The sequence below is a fragment of the Sarcophilus harrisii genome, chromosome 6 (genome assembly GCF_902635505.1).
Source record: "Sarcophilus harrisii chromosome 6, mSarHar1.11, whole genome shotgun sequence".
In the NCBI taxonomy this organism is placed as follows: Eukaryota; Metazoa; Chordata; class Mammalia; order Dasyuromorphia; family Dasyuridae; genus Sarcophilus; species Sarcophilus harrisii.
The window spans coordinates 138,810,260-138,830,805 of NC_045431.1; positions in this window are offsets into that span (position 1 = coordinate 138,810,260).

Here is a 20,546-nt window from a genome sequence, read left to right on the forward strand (position 1 = left end):
CAGCTACAGAGGTAGACCGAGGCAGGGGCAGAGTCAGAGCATAGAGAGCAGGAATGGGACTATCAATCCAGTTCTGACAAGGTGAAGGGAAGCACGAGACATTCTGATAAACTGGAATTACAGAATAGGGAGAGGCACCAACATTCTGATGTCTAAAATAGGTCTTTCTCCTTATCTGGATCATCATGACTAGGAGGGAGGGGTGGTGTTGCAGGATTGAGCAGAACAACTAGAAACTGAGGCAAAACAATTCAGGGAAACTGAGGCAGGACAATAAAAGGGAACTGTGGCACAACATCACTTTCTGCTCAGATTTAAACTAACCGTACCTCATTTTTTAAAGATCCAATGGCAGTAGCTACTAGTCTTCTGGAATTTGAACTAGAAACTTAAAGCAAATAGGCATCCTGTGCTACCTCTAGCATGCCTTTTCACCTTACCCAGACAAGAGTGTTTCAGTATAATTCAAATTCTAAAACATGGGGCTAACTCATTTGCAAACAGACCAGGTATAACCACTCAAATCACGTTTCTTTTTTTTTTTTTTTTTTTTTTTGCTGTGACAAGCATACTGCAACTTGCTTAATTCTGAGCCTCCAAGATGACTTTCACTTTGAAGGATATTAGTTACCTAAAGTTGAATGGATTTGTAATTTCTGAACATTATCCAAAAATATTCTCAATGGTATGTTTGAATGTGGTATCCAAGAAATATAGGAGGTTTACCCTAAATTTAAATTTTAATTGGCCGTGTATTGTGAACTATCGTTATTAATTTATTTAACAATGAAATGGATGATTTATACAGCCAGACTTTGCTCTTAAAATAAATACAAAATGTTTCACAGCAGATATTGGCCTCTTAAGAATTCACAGAAGTAATGGGAAAAAATACGTAAATTCCTTTTTTCAGAAGTAAGTGCATCAAAATAGCAAAAATTACAAATGTATCATGAGAGTGGACTTATTGCTGGAGAACAAAAAGTAAATAAAAATTCAGTTGGGCACTGTGTTCCAATATTTGTACTCATCCAGAGAGCTTTAATAAAATTTTTTAATTTTATGGTAGAAGACATGTCAAATACAGTTTACATTTTTCAGTCAGTAATTATATTTTCTTACAAGTGGCTATTACATTTTTAGAGACAGACAAAACAAATAATAAGGGATTTTATTTGAGAGTAGAAACAAGCTTTTTTTTTTTTTAAAGATGAAAGGGGTATAATGAATTTATGAGACCTCACATACAGCTATAATATAATAAATTAGAAGGATTAATGAAATTTCTAGCTACAGTAACCTGCACTGCAAGAATGCCTGTTTTATGGCGCTCGATAATACAGTTTATCATTGACTCCATGGGAATTCCCACAATATATTAGCTGTGGTGTAACAATAAAGCGTACACAGTAAGGGGCATGTCCCTTTTGACACACATTCTCTTCCCACACTTATTTTACCAGGGAAACAACTATGTTGCAGTTTAATTAAACCTCACTGCAATGAATTAGTCCAGGTCTTAGCCCTCTGACAGAGAGGGGCCTGACAATTCCACAGGGGTTTGTCCCCTTCTGACACCAGAAAGACTTTAGAAAACCTGGGAAAAAAAGTGTAGTGTCTCTCAAATGACAATGTGACCATGCAAGCCTTTGGCTGTCAATCAGTCCATTTAAAGAAAGCTATGAGCTCTTGGCAGCAAACTTTATAGGGAACAAATGGGGGGCTACAGGGGAACATGAAGGTGGTCACTTTGGAAGACCAACTAAATGTCTCTGGGAATTATTACTACTTCACTAATTTGAGGGAAAACATTGAGCTTTCCCTGAAATTCATCTAATCTTGCTATTTCAGTAGCCATTGTGTATATTCATCCCTAGCTTTGAAAAGACAGGCAGAAAGTCATAGTTTAAAATATATTTAAGGTAATAAGTTCAAGTAAAACTTGATAGGGAAAAAGGCATTAAAGAAATACCAGCAACCAAAGAACCCTCAAGCTTCAAATGATCTAGAATGATCTTTGCTGAGAGTTTAATATGTCTGATATTATTTCCCTGGAGCTCCTGTTCAACAGTGTCATGAGGTTACCTCTCCCCTCCCCCCCAACTCAATGAGTCAGAAATTCTTGCATTATTGATGACTATTTTTTTATCTGCAAGTCCATTATTAATTCATGAGACTGCTTTCGAACAGGAAAAATAAGAATTTATAGAACTATTGCATTTTTACTTCTGCTTCAAATTAGAGGAATTTGATACATGAAAGCAACAAAGAAATACATCAAACAATGGCAATTAGATCTCAAATAATTTGGCCATGCTGGAATTACTATGGCCCACTTAGATGTCAGGGGTGGCACCTTACTGACTAGTGTTCAATGTTACCTCATTGTCATTGGCTGGTGAGGCTGAGAACAGACAGGTCCTTTAGGTATCAAGAAAAACATCTGACCTCACTCTCTCAGCTTTCGATCTTTGCTTTGAGAATGGTCATTTGTCACTGCTGTCCAGAGATGGAACTTTTATGCCTCAGTTTCTCCAGAAGCTCTTAAAGGGAAGGAGTACTTATAAAATTTAATATTATACTTGTACCACAACAAAACAGATAGCTTAGATTTGTTCAGAAAATGGATAACCAAATGAAAAAGAAAAGGAGTCAGTTGTGAGGATAAAAGGGAGTAAGACAGTTGAGATTCAGAAAAAGATACTCTTTTTCCAAAAATCTTTAGTCAAGAATTTTCTGAGCAGAAAAGTAAAGGAACATGAGTTATTTTCCTAAAAATTCTCTTCTCCCTGTACTATTCTTTTTTCAAAGATAGATAAAATAAAGGACAAATTATTTTGTTAGTGGAACAACCATTGCCACTAATTCCCAGATATAGTACTTCTCTCTGCTACATAAAGTCAGTTCTTACTATAAATTCAAATGAAATGAATACTAATAGCACAATATTAGCAGTATTTTTAAATGTCTTACCTTTTGTTTACCCTCATTTCCAAATATATTTTTCCTCCCTCTCCTATAAATAAAAAGAAAAAAAAGTTCAACAAAATTAACAAACACTTCAACTGAATCTGACAAGTATGTGCAATATTTTTTACCCACTGCCTCGACTTTCATGACTCAATACCTTCCTCACTCTGAAACATCCCTTTACCACAACCCCTTCCTCTGATTTGTCAGTTCCCACTGAATTTCCATTTCAAGGAGGCATTCAGGCCAGTCACATAATCTCCTTCATTCCTGTGGGTTATTGTTCCAGACTGGTCTGACTTCTTTAGTATACATGCCCTGTGTGGATACTTTGGCTCCCTCCCTTACTCCACCTTTTAACTTCTTTTTATGTTATCTTTCATATTAGAATGTAAATTCCTTAAGAGCGAGAGTTCTTTCCTATGGCTTCTATTTGCTTAGCACAGTAAATGGCACATTGTGTTTTTGTGCAGGTATTTCACTCATTTCCAACCTTTCAAGACCCCATTTAGAGTTTTCTTGATAGAGATACTGAAATGGTTTGCTATATCCTTCTCCCTTACTTTTGGTATGAGAAAACAAAATACTAAAGAGTTAAATGACTGAACCAAGTTCACACAAATATTAAGAATCAGAGTTGGAAATTTGATTTAGATCTTCCAAAGCTCCATCAAAAGCTCTTTTCCTATGCCATACCACCAATTCATGTAGAGGTGGATAGATAAGAGGAGAAAACACAAAATACCACAATGTCTTAAGATGCTTTAAGTCAGCAAATAACAATGTGGGGGCATTTTAGTAGTTTAACCTCTGGTTTTATTAAGAATACAGTATTCATAACTGTTGTTGCTGTTGGAAGAATACACTGTTGGTGGAGGTATGATTTGGTCTGATCTGGAGATCAAGTTGGACTTATGTTAATAATCATAATGATTAAATATTTACATCTTTGACCAAAAAGTCTCAATTCTGTTTTTATATCCAACGAATTCAAAATTAGGAAGAATGGTCCCATATGCACCAAAATATTCACAGCAGCATTTCTGTAGTAATAACAAGGAACTTGAAACAAAATAAATGATAAAAACAAATTGTGGTACTGTTGTAAGAAATAACTGTTAAAAAAATTTTTAAAGCACAGGAAGACTTATATGAATTTATAGAGTGAAGCAAATAGAACCAGAAAAGAATCTATACAATCACAATAATATAAATGAAAATATGAAAAGGAAGAAACCAAAAAGAAATTGAATATTGCATAATTTTAATGTCCAAATTTGACTCCCAGAAAAAGGATGAGAAAATGTACCTCTCTTCTTCTTTACAAAGGATATTCACTTTATTTTAACTAATCATTCCTTCAATAATTTGCATATTGGTAGATTTAGAAGTAGATGTAGTTTAGGAAATGAAGGGGATCAGTCTCATAGAAAGAATGAAAGACATCATTTCTCTGAGTTATTAAAAAAAAAAAAAACAGGTCTCCAGAAAGAAGGAAATATGATAATCCCCAAACAAAAATGGCATGGGAGAAAGTGTGAAGGGATGACATGTGTCCCAGGACAAAATAGTATCAGAATAGAGTTGGGAATATCTTCTGATTTTTTTCTGAATTAAGAAAGTCTTTCCAACCTGGTTGATCTCTATGTTCCTTCTTTCTTTGATTCTTATATCCATATTCTTTTTTATATTTGTGGAAAATTGTATGTTTTATGTAATCCTTAAAATACATATAGATAAAAAAATGAAAAATTAAATCATCTAAATATTCCCATACATGATTAAGTATGTTTTTATCTTCTATCCTAATATTTTGGTATAATATGCACATAGCCTTTGAAAAAAAGAAAAAGAAAGGTATAAAATAGGCAGGCAGAGAGAGTTAGCTTCAAAGCCAGGAATATTCTAGTTCCAGACAAATTGGCTCATTTAATGTTTTTTATGTAGGACATTTCATTTCTTCCCATTGTCCTTTGTACAAATTCTCTTCCAAGACAAAAATTCTCTCCCTCCACACCCTCAGCTCCCTTTAATCCTCAGCCTAACTATCCTCTCCTTTCCTAATTTATATTCATTCTTGTAGAGGGCCACAGATAATAGGGGAACTCTGGGTAAGGTATAAGACCCTTCAGCCCAGAGGGGACCTGCTGACAATGTCTGATTTGGCTCCCCATCTCCCTTTGGTGTCTCTCACCCTTCCTGTGACCACCTGTGTTCTACTTGAAGCAAGGGATACTTACAGTAAAGAGGAATTTACATATCAATAGCAGGGTGCTTATAGTTAACACTTGCACAGTGTGCTGTGATAATGTGGTGATGTGGTTCTATAGTTGGCACGTGCTCAGTGTTCTGTAGTGATGTAATCTTACTAAGGTATTTAGGGTCTGAGACAACTGGAAATAAAGGACTCCATCTTTGACCATCCTTATGGTTCTCCAGCCTCATCACTCCTCCACTAAAGACCAAGGACTTGGGCTGGTCCCAAGATCCTCCAGAGAACTAGTCTGGACAGCATATTTTGGCACCCCATTTTGGGGGCTCTAGAAAGCAAGTACATTTGGCATCCCAATTTGGGGGCTCTAGAAAACACACTACACATTCTGTATAAATCTTGTCTATATACTTATATCTATGTGGTATATGTCTACAACATAAATTTCTTGAGGAAAGGGAATTTTCACTTTGATCTTTGTATACCAATGCCAAATCCAGTTCCTGGAATATGATGGCACTTAATAAATTTTCTGCTTAATTTGCTGAACAAATTTTCAAAGGGTTTCATTTTTTTTAAATAATTATAACTTTTTATTGACAGAACCCATGCCTGGGTAATTTTTTTACATTAGGTTTTATAAATTTGATTTGGATCAAGAAATGGCTTCCAAATTTGGGAATCAGATAATGTTATCAACTTTCAAATAAAGAAAAACAAAAGGACCAAAAAAGATAGTATGCAGCTTCCATAGGAAAAGAGTTATCATCATGGAATATCTATACCCCAGAGTATATACAAAGACTGCCAAGGGAGTAGGGAGCATATTTGGTAAATAACTGGATTTTTATTTCCTAGATGGGCATGCATGCACTCTAAAATTTACCTTTAATGTTGATTAGAAATTATAAGAAAGTATATTAAAAATGAAGGAACAGAACCTTAAAAAAAGATTGTGAATCCCTGCCATAGGGTATATGGTTCCCAATTCAGATCAAAGGTTAATGAAAATTTACAGAAAGGCCGCAAAGTTCCTCTGGAAAGAGCCAATAAACTCCACATATCTGTCCAGAATATTTCCTTGATCATGTAACAAAGTTGCCAAAACTCTTGGTATCTTTTAATTCCTCTGTCTACCTTTTCCATCCACTTTTCCCTTTATCCCTGTTTGTTCAAAGAATTCAGGGACTAGGCCAGAGCTGAAGCAATTTTATTCAATACTGTTCCATTCAACAATTAAGCATATACTAAGTTTGAGACATTGTGTATAAAGATAAAAACATATCAGTTCCTGTCTCTAAAGAACCTATATTGTACAATATCCTATGACAACTTGCCTTACTGAGAAATCATTTTGCAACCTTATCTTCTGTATCTATAAATAAAGGCAATTGACTTTATAAGGTAAGCTTTAAATTCAAGTGGCACATCTTTACAGAATGTTGTCAAAACAGCAAAAATTATAGAAATTTATTTTAAATATGTGGAAATATATACAGATATAAAGTAGGTAGAGGAAGTCATATAACAGACAAAAGACATTAATAATTCAGAACAATAGATATCCATGTGACTCTGGAATATAGAGATACACATGCACAAACAGATGCATGTTAAGTAAGACATAAAAATTATTCTATATCATGGCCATCTTGGTCCTTTTCTAGACTGGTCCTATTTTAAAATCAGTGGTCCTAGGAAGAATGAACTAGCCATTTTAAGTATTAGAAGATAATCTTCAAAATGGATAAATTACTAGCAGCTAGGTGACACAGTGGGTAGAGCACCAGTCCTAAAGTCAGGAGGATCTGAGTTCAAATCTGGTCTCAGAGACTTAACACTTCCTATCTGTATGACACTGGGCAAGTCACTTAACCCAATTGCCTCCAGAAAAAAAAAAGATAAATTACTTTTAAATAATTGTTCATCTGTTGTTGTTTGATCATTCAGTCACATCCAATCCTTCCTAACCTCATGGAACAAAGCACACCAACCCCTTATATCCTCTACTATCTCTCAAAGTCTATCCATGTTCACTTTCCTTATCTCCATGACACTATCTATCCATCTCAATCTCAGCTATGTTCTTTTCCTTTTGCCTTAAGTCTTTTCCAAAATCAGGATCTTTTCCAATTAGTCTCATATTTTCATTATCTAGCGAATTATTTAAGCTTTAGCTTCTAGGACCTTATATGTTAAAGACCCAATTTCTCATGTCAATCCCCTAAAACTTACTTGGAATACAAAAACCAGAAGGAAGAAACTAATGTTAAAGTTAAATATTAGGTAGAGATCAGGAAATTTCTTCTAATTTTTCATTTTATGTGTTTATCCTAATCTTTGAACAATTTTTTTTTGTATTGAACTAATGTTCAAAGAACATTAGTCATTTCCAAATAACTAGACTGTTTACTTCAGTAATTTGGATCCATCTTGCAATATAAACTGTAAAAAAAATAGTGACTTAATGATCTAGTGGTAAATTGTGGGACACATGTATTTATATTAATTTATGAAATGTTTTCATAAGAAACTTAGAAATATATTGAAAAGGAATATAACTTGAATTGAGAAAAAGTTATGAAATAAAAGAAAATGTGATTAGATTATGGAAAATTCTACTAGCTCTAGCCAAAAACAGGCAGGCAGATCATTATTCACACTTTTCTCCCAAAGGGGACACTGATATTCTTCCATTAGCTTTGAGGAGGGTCAGGTGACAGATACTCTCACTCAAGACAATCTCCTACTTGTTAATTCTTATACTTTTTATAATTAGCTAAATAAGCAAGACTAAGTATCAAGCATAGAGGTACCTACCATTTGAAAGGTCAAACTTGTAGTTAAAGTTGATTTTGCTTAAAGAGGGTCAAAGTTTGACCTGCAGTTCTGAGTGCATTCCAAGCGAAATTTAATCCTAATATTGGGTAGACAGAAAATGTTAGTAGCATGGTAGAATTCTCATATTAACATAGCTCCTAGGCTTTTTCACAAATACATAAATTCAATATTTCATAAATATATAAATTCAATAATCATGAGAACTGGGGAAGAAGTAATTAAAACTATGTAAAGACCTTAGTAGTCAAGGGGACTGATCATTGTTTATCATTTGGGACATTACCTTTCTCAAGAATTTGAAAAACTGATTTTGTTAGATATCCAGGTCCCTTGCCCATTTCCAGGCTTGGTATAGACTGCATCTCTCCCTTTTGTTTCGCCTTCCTATAGCGGATTTTTACTCCGGAGACTACTTATCTAACTCCAAATTGGTTCCAAACTTGTTTTTGATATACTGTACCCATTTGACTAATTGTAATGGCTCTAAATGTCACACATTGCCGCTTGGGGATAACTATGTATTTTCCCCACATTAGTTCTTCCTTAATCATCCAAAAGAAGATTCATGTGGCCAAAGAATTTGAATACTTGAATCTAATTCTTAAGAGAACCATTTATCACTGTCTTCCAAACATAGCCAGAAAATTCACTGTAGATTTGCAAAGAGAGCAACTAAAATGAAACTTTCTTATATTAAATGGGGAAAAAACATAAAGTGCATTTAGATACAAGATGCATGGAAAAAGAGAAATAGGATATAAGGGAATACATAAATACAGGGTACAATGATGTTAAAATAAATTATCTCATGATTTAAAATTTTTTTTAATAGAAGACATTTTATTAAAAAAAAAAAAAGAACTTGTAAAATCAAGCCATTCTCCAATTGATAAATGGTCAAAGGATATGAACAGACAATTTTCAGATGATGAAATTGAAATTATTTCCACTCATATGAAAGAGTGTTCCAAATCACTATTGATCAGAGAAATGAAAATTAAGACAAGTCTGAGATACCACTACATACCTGTCAGATTGGCTAAAATAAAAGGAAAAAATAATGATGAATGTTGGAAGGGATGCAGGAAAACTGGGACACTGATGCATTGTTGGTAGAGTTGTGAACAAATCCAACAATTCTGGAGAGCAATCTGGAATTATGCCCAAAAAGTTACCAAACTGTGCATACCCTTTGATCCAGCAGTGCTACTACTGGGCTTATATCCCAAAGAAATACTAAAGAAGGGAAAGGGACCTATATGTGCCAAAATGTTTGTGGCAGCCCTGTTGGTAGTGGCCAGAAGCTGGAAAATGAATGGATCCCCATCAACTGGAGAATGGTTGGGTAAATTGTGGTATATAAATATTATGGAGTATTATTATTCCATAAGGAACGACCAGCAGGAGGAATACAGAGAGGTTTGGAGAGATTTACATGAACTGATGCTAAGTGAAATGAGCAGAACCAGGAGATCACTATATACTTCAACAATGATACTGTATGAGGATGTATTCTGATGGAAGTGGATTTCTTTGACAAAGAGAAGATCTAACTCAGTTTCAATTGATCAGTGATGGACAGAAGCAGCTACACCCAAAGAAAGAACACTGGGAATTGAGTGTAAACTGTTTGCACTTTTGTTTTTCTTCCCAGGTTATTTTTACCTTCTCAATCCAATTCTTCCTGTGCAACAAGAGAACTTTTCGGTTCTGCACACATATATTGTATCTAGGATATACTATAACACGTTTAACATGTATAAGATTGCTTGCCATCCAGGGGTGGGGTTGGAGGGAGGGAAGGGAAAAATCGGAACAGAAGTGAGTGCAAGGGATAATGTTGTAAAAAATTACCCAGGCATATGTTCTGTCAATAAAAAGTTATAAATAAATAAAAAAAAAAAAAGAACTTGTAGCAAGAGGCAAGTCACCATTTCTAAAACTTTGACATTTCTGAATGCTTCTATCTCAGCATTTTGTCCTTTCAAATAAAGTGAACATATGTATGTATGTATTATGTATATTTGTGTATATAAGTACATGTGTGTATATGTGTGTATGTGTCTGTGTGCACATGTGTGTCTTTCTCTAAAACACATCACTGGCCAAAGCAGAGATGCACTAAGCAGAGAAAGCAAGCAAAACTCTTATATATTTAAGAAAATTTAAATATATTAGAGTATTACTTTTCTAAAAGTAAATCCATACTTGTAAGATTTTAAACATTTCTGTCTGCATAAAGGATAGTTGTAAGTTTGTCAAAATGGAAATTTTACTATCCATTCTTTTTGAAGAATTGCTATTTACAAGCTTCTTTTTACAAATCTATTAAATTTTATAGACTTCTTTCTTCATTTTTAAAATTTATTATAGATTTACCAGTCATCCATTCAACTCATATTTCTTCTAGAATTCGTTCTTTTTAATTTTTTTTTTTAATATCAACTTAGCATTGTAGGATCATAGTCTCCAAGGAGTAATTTATAAAAAGGAAAAAAATCAAAGAAGACTTTAAAATGTAATGAAAAAATTTAAATAAAAAAGAATGATTCAAGAGAAACAAGATTATGAGAATAAATTAACAAACTAGAAAAGGAGGTACAGATTCTTAAAGAAGAAAACAATTCATTGAAAATTAAAATTGGGCAAGAGGAAGCCAGTGAAGCTATAAGAGACTAACAAATAAGAAAAACAAATATAACAATGAAAAAATAGAACAGAATGTGAAATATCTTATAAGAAAAACAATAAATCTGGATAACAGATCAAGAAGAGAAAATATAAGAATAATTGAACTACCTAAAAGCAAGCAAAAAAAAAAATGAGCCTTGGCACAATAATGCAAGAAATTATCAAAGAAAATTGTCCTGAAGTGATAGAACATGAAAGGAAAGTAGTAATAGAAAAAATCCATGCATAGGTATATATATGTATACAAAATAAGAAAAGAAAAAATACATTGCCATGTACACAGCAGAACATAAAAGACAATTCAATATGAAACAATAAATATCCATTTCAAGAAAACATATATAATAAATAATATACATGTTTGTCAAAACTGTCTGACTTCTTTCTTTTCTTCCTTGTAGATTTTCTTTTGTTCTCTGCTATGCACTTTTTACTTTATTTTTTCCTCTTACTCTTCCTCCTCCCCTAAAAAGGGCTACAATTAAGTGTAAAGATAGAAGATAGATGGATAGATAGATAGATAGAAGCATACATGTAGATACCTATAAACATACACATGGTTTGATTTTTGGTTTGGTTGTTGTCCATTGTGTTAGTCAAGTAAGTGTGTCTGACTATAGTTGATCAGATCATCACAAGATCAGAATGCTCTGCCACAAGTCAGACATACTACATATATATATATACACAAATACACTCTTACACACATGTATAAGACTGTATTGTTTATTTCCACTTGTCATCTGTTTCTCTGAAGATGGATAACATCCTTCTTTATAAGTTCAAATCAACCAGTTCATCATTTCCTACATCACAGAAATATGCCAACCCAAAGACATTCTGTCTGAGAGATTATCTATCAAAGTTTTCCTCCAATTTTCTGCATTCTTTCTATTCTTGGCTTCAAAGGGTATTTTTATACTCAAAATTTTTCATTTAAAATAATCAAAATTATCCATTTTATATTTCAATCATGCTTTTACCTTATAGTTTAAGATCTGATACTACTGAATCTGCTTCCTTTACATATTTTCCCCCGGTTTGTTTGAATTTCTTACCCTTTCATTCTTCCAAATGAACTTTGATATTTTTTAATTCAGTAAGATAATTTTTAGTAATTTCATTAGAATTGAATTATATGAATAGATTAGGTAAAATTTTCATTTTGAAAAATTGTATTTACTTTACCTATCCATGAATAAAAAATATTACTTCAATTATTTATATCTAACTTTATTTGTATAAAAAGTAATTTGTGTTTATGTTCATATAGTTCCTGCATCTGCTTTGCCAGGTATGCTCTCAAGTATTTGTTGTTGGTTCTTCATTCTCAAAGAGAATCCTGACATCAGGGATGTGATGCCATGGTATGCAAGTTAATTGGATTTAAGGGAGGGAGGACTGTTCAAGGTTATTTGCCTCATTTTCCCCTTCAGAGTTAGTTGAGGTCAGCAGCCAGATATAAATCAGCATGACTAGAGATAGCTCTGGATGCAATGGGAGACCTTGGCCTTTTAAAGGTTAGGTCTTCAACTGATCTCAGTATGATTGAGGCCATACTTATTCAGTAATTTAGGCTAGGTCTCAATTGAGGCAAAGAATCCTCTCTTTCACCTCATCAAAAAATAAAGTAAAATCTAAATAAATAAATAAATAAATCTGAGAGAGGAAGATTCCCCAGGGTTTTCCGGCCAAAGCAGAAATAATTGCTATTTGCATTCAATCTGAATCAATCAGGACCCAAACAATGACCAACTGGTACTTTGCCTGGCATCTATTGATGGCTAATCAATGAGAATCAGAGTGGTTTTAGTTTAAGCCATGGTCCTTCAGAAAGAAATTTAGCCAGTAAACCTCCAAGTTATTTTAAATGACTGAATAATGTGACTGACATATAGTGTAGTTTCCCTATTTTTCTCTTTTGATTAAATATATATTTAGCTTTAACTTTGTCTGAGATCATGATTACTACCCCTGCTTTTTGTACATAATAAATTCTACTCCTGCCCATTATTTTATGTTTGTGTGTATCTCTAATTATTATAGGATTTCCTGAATACAAGATATTAATTTACATTTTTCATCTGCTATAAATTTCCATTTTATGGGTAAATTCATCCCATTTACATTCTATGCTATAATTAATTGTAATATAGTTTCCTTCTATTTTTCCTCCTTATTTTCTTACCCTATTCCTATCTCTCTTCATTTCTCTATTCTACTTCTACCCACTACTTTGCCCTCTTATTCCTTGATCTATCCTCCCCTCCAAGAGTCCCTTAACCTCTCCCCCTACTCTGTCCCCTTGCCCTCTTAATGCTTTCTTAATTTAGATGACTTTCATATCATTTTAGATATATATGTGATTCCCTCTTAACCCATTCCCAATAAAAGCAAGGTTTCATCACTACCCACCCTCCCTCTACTAGCTTCTTCTACATCAATTTTTTTTCCTTTATTGTCTCATTTGTATGAAACAGTTGCTTTTTTTACCTCTTCCTACACAGTTTTATGTTTTAGAATCACTCCCATTATATTCAGCTCAGTCCAAGCCTTTATTTCAAACCACTCTAATAAAAACAATAGGGATAAAAGAACTGAGAATAATTTCACATATTACAGCTAGCAAGTAAACAATTTGACCTTAGTGAGTCCCTTATATTTGATCCTTAATGCTTACCTTATATTTCTCCTGGAGATTATATATCATTTTCCCTTAAGTTTGCAGTTTTTGTCACAAATGCCTGAAAGTGTTTCAGTTTGTTATTATTATTTTTATTATTTTATTTATTATATAATCATTAAAGATTATATTTAACTTTGTAGTTTAAGTTATCCTTGTTCATAACCTCAGCTATTTTGCTTTTCAATATAGTATTCCAAGACCTAAAGTTCTTCAACATAGTAATTGCTAAGTCTTGTATTATCCTTATTATAGCTCCAGGATATTTAAATTGTTTATTCTTATTGTTTTCAATAATTTTTTCTTTAATCTGGGAGTTTTGAAACTTGGCTAGGATATAATCCTGTAAGTGTTCCTCCTGAAATCTCTTTCAGGCAGTCATCAATGGATTTTTTTCTATTTCTACTTTTCCCTCTTGTTCTAGAATTTCAAGGCAATTTTCCTTGATAATTTCTTGTAATATTGTACAAGATTCTTTTTTTTAAATCATAATTTCCAGATAGTGATTCATCTTACATTATTTCTTCTCAATCTGTTCTCCAGATCAGTAGTGGGTTTTTTTTTTCTGATGAGATATTTCATATTCTCTTCTATTTTTTCATTATTTATTTTGTTTTATTATTTCTTTGTGTCTTAGAACATTATTCCTTGTGCCCAATTCTGGTTTTGAAAGAATTATTTTCTTATATTTTTGATTCTGTTTTTTAAAGTTCTTCCATGAAATCTTTTTTTGGTTTTGGGACTATTTGACATTTCTCCTTGAAAAAGAAATAGCTTTTTTTAGCTCTATTATCTTCCTCTGAATATGAATGCAGATCTTCTCAATTCCTACAGCAGCTATCTATAGTTGAGTTATTTTTTCCTCTGATTAATCGTTTTTTTAATTTATTTTTTATTTTTAGCAGCTATCTGTATGTATAGATAGGAGTCCTTGACCAAACAAGGGATTGAGAGGATCAAAGAAAATAAAATAGGCAATTATGATTACATAAAATTCAAAGGATTTTGCACAAACAGAATCAATGCAACCCAAATAAGAAGGGAAACAGTTACTAGTTGGGGTGGGAAGTAAGAAGGGATCTTTACAGTAAGATTCTTTGGTAAGAACATTCTTTTTTAAGATATCCAAGGAATTCAGAAAAAAATGAGTTTTCTTAACTCCAGGCTCTTCCTGACTTGGAGATATGAACAAATGATTCTGTGATTCTCTAAACTATCAACAATCTTAGGGGAGGGAGAAGAGGAAATTCTAAATCCATAATAGTTAAGAGAAATGCAAATATAGTCAGTGGGAACTGTATGTAAGAGTAGCAAGCCAGGACAAAGAGTGATCACTGTCCTTGGGCTCTGTACTGAGCAAGGTTAATACAAAAGCAAGCAACAGCTATATGCCTGACCTGAGTACAGAGCAGGATTACACCTCTTGTCCCAAGCCCCAGTCTAAATCCTAGGAAGGAATTACCAGGGCAGGAAGCTTAGGTGAAAGAGGAGTTTATAATTCTATTGTTCTGAATTTGCAGAACTTTCCAATTAGTTGACAATGGCTAAATCCAGCAGCAATCTATTAGTTCTCCAAGTAAGAGCAAGCCTCCAATTGTATTGCTTGGAGCCAAACTCAGATCAGGAATTTTCAGCTCAAACAAGAAAGATTATTCTTGGATTTTGCTGTGGATCAGAATACTTCAGCACACTGAAAGAAGTAGGTCTCCAACCTGAGCTATTATCCATGAAGTCCTGGAATAACAGAAGACTCTATTCTCTAAGTAAGCAGCAATGAGTAAGCAGCTGACAGAGTGGGCAGAATGCCAGACCTGGAATCAGGAAGACTCAGACATTGACTAGTTGGTTAACCCTGGGTGAGTTATTTAACCTTGTTTGCCTCAGTTTCTTGATCTGTAAAATGAGTTAGAGAAGAAAATGCAAACCACTTTAGCATCCTCACCAAGAAAACCCCAAATGGGGTCATAAAGAATAAAATATAACTGATATGACTAAACTGAAAGAAAGGAAAAAAAAAAAAAGAAATAAGGAAAAAAACAAACAAAGCAGCAAGAGAAGACAAAACAGGACTGAGGATGACCCAGATACAACTTCCAGAAGGGTTCATACCCTAAAACTAATACAAAGTCTGAAATTAGAAAGTCATACTGTTTTTAAAAAGTCTTGAGTTTTAAAGTCTTGAGTGAGAGAAATATCACAAACAGTGGTTATGATAATAGAGACACTCAAAACATACATTCAAAAGAAAATAATGACTCCAAACATCTACAATAAAAAACTCAAAGAAAAACTCAAATTGCACACAAAATCAACTAGAGTTTCGGGGTGGGGGGCAGTTTTAAATGATTCTGTAAATAAGTTGTTTTTTTAAGTGAGTTGTGAATTATCAACTTTGAGCATCGAATTATAGGTGAAATGATCATGTTAGAGGGAAAAATTGGAAGAGAAATGAAAGTTATAAAAGAATTTGGAAAAAAGAATTAACAGCTTGGCACAATATGCAATCTTTTTTTTTTTTTTTTTTTTTTTTTTTTTTTATTTAATAGCCTTTAATTTACAGGATATATACATGGGTAACTTTACAGCATTATCAATTGCCAAACCTCTTGTTCCAATTTTTCACCTCTTACCCCCCCCACCCCCTCCCCTAAATGGCAGGATGACCAGTAGATTAAATATATTAAAATATAACTTAGATACACAATAAGTATACATGACCAAAACATTATTTTGCTGTACAAAAAGAATCAGACTCTGAATTATTGTACAATTAGCTTGTGAAGGAAATCAAAGATGCAGGTGTGCATAAATATAGGGACTGGGAATTCAATGTAATGGTTTTTAGTCATCTCCCAGAGTTCTTTTTCTGGGTATAGCTAGTTCAGTTCATTACTGCTCCATTAGAAATGATTTGGTTGATCTCGTTGCTGAGGATGGCCTGATCCATCAGGACTGGTCATCATCTAGAACACAATATGCAATCTTAAGCAACAGATTATTTTAAAATTAGAATAGTGAAAAGAAATATGAATATATAAGCCTATTGGCATGGGACTCTTTCTAATTGGTGAGGATGAATGTTCTGCTTTGCCAGAGGAATAGGGTGGAAAAAGGGAAGTTTTTCAGTTTCTTCAAACTTCGAGTGGGTTTGTGCTATGGGCCAGAACTCTTGTACTTAAAACAAGGATTCTTACAAAGTGCTAACTCAGTGGAATTGATAATACAATGGTTATCTAGTTTAGCATGGTGATTAGTAGTTCTCTAGTTCAGTACATGTATTTAGTACTTAATATAGTTCCACAAGATTCACACCTATGATAATGTAATTAGAATAGAGCATATAAAGTTGGGACAAACTCAGCCAGAGACATTCCAACCAGCTTTGTGGTGGTTCTCCTGGGGGACTAAGAGGCTCGGAGAGAGAGCCAGAGAAGATAAGAGAACTGGAGGCAGGAGCTCAAGCTCTTGGAGCCAAGGAGAGACAGATTCATTCACTTCATCTCACACCACCATGGTGGCTGGCCTGTCCTCCTGCTCCCCCCACTGAGACCAAGGCCTATCTGAAGGGCTTCAAGAAAGCTAACCAGGCCCCAAACAAGGAGACAATAAAGAATTTGGATTTTGGACTTTAACACCTGGCAATTCTTGTGGTGATTACTCAACTGAAGGCTACCCCAAGACCTCCAGAAAACCAACCAAGAATACTATAGTATTGGGTGTTTCTGAATTCCAGATTCAAAAAAAGATGGAAGATGCCAACTCTTACAGTCCTAGAAACCAAACCAAAAACAAATAAGAAACAACATAAAGGCATGAATGGAATTTTAGAAAAGTTAGATAAGAGAGACTTCTGCAAATTATTGAATAGGAATATGAAGGATTATATATGTTCTCAAGTGTGCATAACATTTTCACCAAAATTTGACCTTGTATCAATGCATAATACCATTCCAAAGAAATGTAGAAAGTAGAAATATTAAACACATATTTTAGAAAGCACAATGCAGGGGAAATTATTCTACAAAGGACCACTGAAGAAACTCTGAAAATTAATTGAAGAATAAGTAATTTTTAAAAAATGATTGAATCAAAAAATTATAGAAATAAACACATTTCATTAAAGATAATGATAACAATAAGACAATATACCAAGATTTTGGGGGTAAAGTAAAAGTAGTCCTTGGGGAAATGTTATATCTTTAAAAACTTACATTTTTTTAATTTTTTATTTTTTATTTTATTTAATAGCCTTTTATTTACGGGTTATATGCATGGGTAACTTTACAGTATTAACAATTGCCAAACCTCTTGTTCTAATTTTTCACCTCTTACCCCCCCACCCTCCCCCAGATGGCAGGATGACCAGTAGATGTTAAATATATTGAAATATAAATTAGATACACAATAAGTATACATGACCAAACCGTTATTTTGCTGTGCAAAAAGAATCAGACTCTGAAATATTGTACAATTAGCTTGTGAAGGAAATAAAAAATGCAGGTGGGCATAAATATAGGGATTGGGAATTCAATGTAATGGTTTTTAGTCATCTCCCAGAGTTTTTTCTCTGGGCGTAGCTGGTTCAGTTCATTACTGCTCCATTGGAAATGATTTGGTTGATCTCCTTGCTGAGGATGGCCAGGTCCATCAGAACTGGTCATCATATAGTATTGTTGTTGAAGTATATAATGATCTCCTGGTCCTGCTCATTTCACTCAGCATCAGTTCATGTAAGTCTCTCCAGGCCTTTCTGAAATCATCCTGTTGGTCATTTCTTACAGAACAGTAATATTCCATAATATTCATATACCACAATTTATTCAGCCATTCTCCAACTGATGGACATCCATTCAGTTTCCAGTTTCTAGCCACTACAAACAGGGCTGCCACAAACATTCGTGCACATACAGGTCCCTTTCCCTTCTTTCTAATCTCTTTGGGATATAAGCACAGTAGTAATACTGCTGGATCAAAGGGCATGCACAGTTTGATAACTTTTTGAGCATAGTTCCAAACTACTCTCCAGAATTGTTGGATTCGTAAAAACTTACATTTAAAAGAAAGAGAAAGAACAGATCAATGAATTGGTCATGCAGTAATAATAACAACAACAACAAAAACTAGAAAGTCAACTTGTAGAATTGCAAAATTGGAAATCCTGAAAATCAAGAAAAAACTAATAAAATTAAAAGCAAAAAAATGAATTAATAAGTAAAACTAAGATCTGCTTCTAAAAAACAATAAAATAGTAGATTGATTTTAAAAGAAAAACAAATTATCAGTATCAAAAATAAAATAGTAAATTCACAAGTAGAGATTTTTTTAAAAATTATTTGGTCAAATATGTATCAATAAAATTGATAATTTAAATGAAAGGAATGAATATTAACAAAATTATAAAGTTCCCAGATTAATTAGAATAAGAAATCAATGATTTAAAAATCTCAGAAAAAGAAAATCAACAAGTTATGAATAAGCTCCCAAAGGAAAAAAAAAAAAACCTTATGACCAGTTAATTAAAAAGGAAATTCCACCAAATATTTAAAGAACTTTTCTCATTTTTTTTTCAGTCTGAATTTTCCTACTTCACAGAGACTGAAAGTACAAAACCTACTCATAATAATATCAACACAATAATGATTGGCACAGTATCTTTGGCTTGCAACCTTTTCCAACTCGGGCTGGTTTGCCACATCTTAGGCAACCCTGATCCTAGGGACATATTATAATGCCAGATTTAGTGCAAACATCCAATCAGCATAGGCAACTACATATCAAAACTCCTATACTCAAGAAATCTACTAGTTTTACCTCCCCTGGTAAACTGAGATTACAGGAATGAATCACCACTCCTATTAGAACAATTAATTTCAATATTATATAAGCTATTTGAAAAATAGGAAAAGAAGGGGTCCCTTTTTGGCATGAATATGGTCATTATACCTAAAATAAGGAAGAATCAAAACAGAAAGAAAACAATAGACCAATATTCAAATAATTATGGAAAAACAATTTAAATAAAACATTAGTGAGGAGACTATTGTAATATATTACAAAGATTATATACACTATGAGTAGTCAATCTGTATACTAGAATCTATTAAGCACCTTTGTAACACAATGTTAAATGTGAGAGAAGGGGGAACAAAAAGTCCCTACTCTCTAGAAGCTCAGAGTTTAATGGGGGGAACAAAAAATAAACAACTACATACACACAAGACATATATGGGATAAATTGGGAAAAGTCTCAAGAGAGAAGGCTCAAAGAATAAGGACCAAAAAAGGCTCCATGGTGGGGTTTTAATTGATACGTAAAGGAAGGTGAGGAAACTAGAAAATTTTTAGTTAGAAAATAGAATGAGTAAGGAACAGCAAGATAGGAAACAAGGTGTAAGAAGACCACAAAGGTAGGAAGGGATCAGGTCAAATGAAGGACTTTAAATGGCCAGAGGATGTTATATTTGATCTTTGGAGGTAGTAATAAGCCATATGAGTTTATTTTAAATAGAAAGGTGATATTGTCACTCCTAGTTGAATGGGGTATGAATTATGGGGTGAAAAACTTGAGAAAGGAGACCAAACAATAAATTATTAAAATGGTCCAGATGGGACATACTGAAAACTAACACCATGGTGGCTGCCATGGCAAAGAAGAGAAAGGGGTATATATGAGAGATGTTATGAAGGTACAGAAGTCAGAACTTGACAATTGATTGGAAGTGGTAGAGTGAAAGAGAGATCTCAGATGGCATCTTGGTAACAGTATGTCACAAACCCTACAGTATGATAATAAAGAGTTAAGCTTCATGAAAGGGAGAACATATATTCACAAAGTGAGGAGTAAGTTAGGGGTGACACCTAGATTGTGAGTCTAAATAACTGGGAAAATGGTAGTACTCTCTACAGTAATAAAAATAGGGTCAACTAAAAGAATTCATGAGAAATAATATTAAATCTGGCAAATATTTTCTTTGGGAGATTCTTTTAATTACCACCACTAAGTAGAAGTAAAGCAGAAATAGGGTAAAAGTACTTTGTTTTGACCAGTTAATGGAGTTAGCATCCATTATTCAGTAACACAAGTATATGCTTTCCCACTTATCCATTTAGAAGTCATCTTTCATGGATTTGAGATAAGGAACTATACAT